Here is a 3461-nt window from a genome sequence, read left to right on the forward strand (position 1 = left end):
TTTGAGGCAACATTTCGAGGAAAAAGGTTTTGAAGAGACTTTCACTACGGCACAAATTTGGGGTGGATTATTGCAGAAAATTGTCATTCGCCAGCTTCCAATATTAATATTTATCGACTCGAGGAAGTAAATCGACCAACTATGTGAGCGGAAAATCTGAAAACGAAATTCTCTAATTGAGTAGGTACATTTATATCCAACATTACTGGCTGGAAAATCGGAATTATTAGTGAGCGACCGTTTCTCTATATGGAAAAAACAACGAGCTACATGGTGTACCTTGTTCGTTTGAACTCAGTATTATTATCCATACTTGCAAATAAAAATCCAATGGGCAAGCTATACCGGGTGTCAATTTGAAAACTTCCCACTCCTTAATATCTTCCTTGCAGTTTAAAATATGAAAAATCGGAAAGATCCGTACATTTTATTTGTAAAGAGAACACTTTAAATGAATAATTTTAGTCTCCTTGTTTCAACCACCTAGGACGGGTTGATATCACCCTTAGAATCTTAAATGGGAATGAAATGTCACATCGTTTTAAAGGGTGTTCAATTTTCTTTATATTAGTTTTTTAGAGTTTCTTGCTTTTTGTTCAGAGGTTTTCGAATCATCGCGTTTCAAAATTACAGAAACAATTAAACTTGCCTGTATTAAGATTTTGGGTTTCAGATTCGTGTTTAAACAAAAATGATGGCATTAGGCCTCCTTATAGTACAAATGATGAGAAGATTAGGTTATACCGTTAAAATCGTTGAATAATAGAAAGAAAATCTAGTGTTTAAACAATAGATTTCGGGTTTATTGATTATTTTACTTCGGGAAATGTCACTTTTTATTTACGGCAGAGAAATTTGTACAATGAAACCCATGGGATCTACTACACTATCATATAAGTTGTTCAAAACGTTGTGTATTTTCCTGTAAACAATAATAAAGCATATTTTCGAACGCTTCCTAACATTGATTAAATATTCCCGGATTGTCGATTGGCACAAGGGGACCAATTGAATGGCCTCCAAGATCACCGGATTGTACACCCTTAGACTTCTTTCTATGGGAACATCTTAAGGTTGTTGCCCATCCATAAAACAAAACCTGTTGATATTGATGATCTTAAAAGGCGAATTGCAGCAAAATGCCTGCCTGTCAATTCTCGGTGAAGTTTTCCGAAATGTTAGGGAATAGTTCAAAAACAGACCTTATTTTTGTTTACAGAGTAGTAATTAATGTTAAGATAATTGAACGCCCTTTAAAACGACGTGCCCCTTGACTCCCTTCCCTTTTAAGATTCTAAGGGTGACACCTACCCGTCCTAGGGGGTTGAAACAAGGAGGCCAAAAATATTAACTTATTTTATCAATTGTCCCCCTTACACGAAATTGACGGGACTTTCCAATTTAAGGATGGGAAGTTTTCAAATTGACACCCCGTATAAATCTCATTTGGTCTTAATCAGATTTCGGACAGTTAATTTAATTCCGCTTACGAATGTAAGCAAAAGAAAATTTATTTGTTTTGAAATCAGAGTAATCCAATGAATCAAAACCGACTTCTCATCTGGGGGTTTGCGAAATTCGATTTGCGCCGAGAATCTCGACAAGCATTGAAAATGGTATCGAGAGACCGATGGTATAAGACTGTAGTTTGTGGCCGTAATCTGTATAAGTTCGGCGATTATTGTGGATTTGGTGTGATTAACGTTATGCTAGAATATATACACCATTCAGCCCGGACTTAGCAGTGCATTAAACACAACTGAAGATAATTGTTGGATCAACCCAAATTCATAATCACTGGTTACGGTAAAGTTAAATTTAGTAAAAACGCCCTTTTTTTTATTCCATAGGTATGAAGGGAATCAAGACTTGTCCACGGCTATTTAAATCTATGTTATTCCTCAAACTGTAAAGTTTCTTTTATAATGTGAACTTATGAAATAAACAACATTCATCATTTAAAAACTGATGTTAAAATTCGTTAAAAATCTTTTAAATAAATTTCATGGGCCAATACTCAGTTCCACACGATGATTTACTTTCGTTCAGAAAAAAGGACAGCGTAAATGTTGCCGATAGCAAACTTCAATTAACTGGGTAACCCAGAATGTCCCAGATTGAAACTCAGCAAATAAGAAAACCGCATCGTGACAACTTTAATGATCGGCGAGATGCTGGCTGCCGCCATTCCAAATCGAATTTGCCGAAACCAGGTGGATACTCGGTTTTGATTTATTGGATTTGCGTGATTTTAAACCCAATGTGGTAGAGGGACGTATTAAGTAAAATATCTCCCGATTAAAAATCCATAGATAACGTGAGTGAGCTGGTAAAAACAACAACTGGTGCATGTCCAGATTTTATAGATAAGTTCTATATTGTTGAGGCGGATTCATGTTTTCACAAACTGTTTGTTTGTCGGTATTTTGCCTCAAAAATTTTTGTCTTTAAAAATTACTAAGTTTGATTTCGAAGCTGCTTGGTCAGCCATAAATTATGATCTAATGACTTCTGTTCTTCTATCTATGCAAAGCCTGATGAATGCATCTTTATATTGTATTATATAAATACACACTTCATTACATAAACCTGTTTGAATGATTTTTACCTTTATATTATTCAAATATTGTATGCAAAGTACAAAACAATTTAAATTGGTTTTATGGCCTTGTTCGCCGACTGCTTTTTTATGATTTTGATGTGTGATCTGAATGTCTGTTTGATCTGAATTTGTAACTATTTTACTCTTCTACGAGAAAAACACTTTTTGAATTTTTCTCTGAAAATTATGTTATCGTAATACATAGCAGCAATTTTGCAATACACTTTTATTTTTGACAAAATAGTTATTATTTTACTCACTTTACCAGTTTTTTTTTTGTTGAATTATGCATTATAGAGAAGTGCCCTGTACGTTAAAGTAAGTAAATTAGAAAAGGCCTAAACATTTCAACGTAGTTAATTTATCGTCTTGTGTAGGTACCGCAAGTTGATGTAACTTGCGAGTTTCGGTGGAACCTGCCACCTAAGCTTCCATTCCCATTGGAACCATTAACTAGGATCCGCTGATGCCAATGTTAATAATGTTAATAATGTTAATTAATATAGGTACAAGTCAATTTCATGTATTGTATAAATGCTTTTTTCTGTCAACTTTTGTAAAATGTAAAAAATAAACTGTTTAGAAAATAGTCTATTCGTTAAATATACATACATACCACTATCTCAAAAAGAGGTCTCATCCCATTTGTCCGCAATACCAGCATGTTTTCGATTATATAGGCTGCAGAATGATGAAGGAGATAGTGAGCCGATATCAGGAGCAGGCGATGTTTTTAAACGTTATCGTCCCCTTATTGAGTATGGCGTAGCAACTCTCTATTAGCAATGTTTATGTGGCGCATGTAGATTTTCCTTTTTATCAGGGCAGCAACATGTTGAAGGAGATAGCGAGCGAATAT

General features: G+C 34.6%; 1 protein-coding gene and 1 long non-coding RNA gene across 2 annotated transcripts in view; one reads left to right on the forward strand and one right to left on the reverse strand.

Moving 5' to 3' along the window:
* LOC109545126 overlaps window positions 1-3191 on the forward strand; it is a 42901-nt gene extending 39710 nt beyond the window's left edge. The window contains exon 3 of the long non-coding RNA XR_007281845.1: window positions 2980-3191. This is a non-coding gene — a long non-coding RNA (uncharacterized LOC109545126). The remainder of the gene's footprint in view (window positions 1-2979) is intronic.
* LOC109545111 (nephrin) overlaps window positions 1-3461 on the reverse strand; it is a gene marked incomplete at its 3' end in the record, with an annotated part of 199135 nt that overhangs the window by 26244 nt on the left and 169430 nt on the right.

This window comes from Dendroctonus ponderosae, unplaced genomic scaffold (assembly GCF_020466585.1).
Source record: "Dendroctonus ponderosae isolate FM_Combo_2020 unplaced genomic scaffold, Dpon_F_20191213v2 Dpon_F_20191213_6, whole genome shotgun sequence".
In the NCBI taxonomy this organism is placed as follows: domain Eukaryota; kingdom Metazoa; phylum Arthropoda; class Insecta; order Coleoptera; family Curculionidae; genus Dendroctonus; species Dendroctonus ponderosae.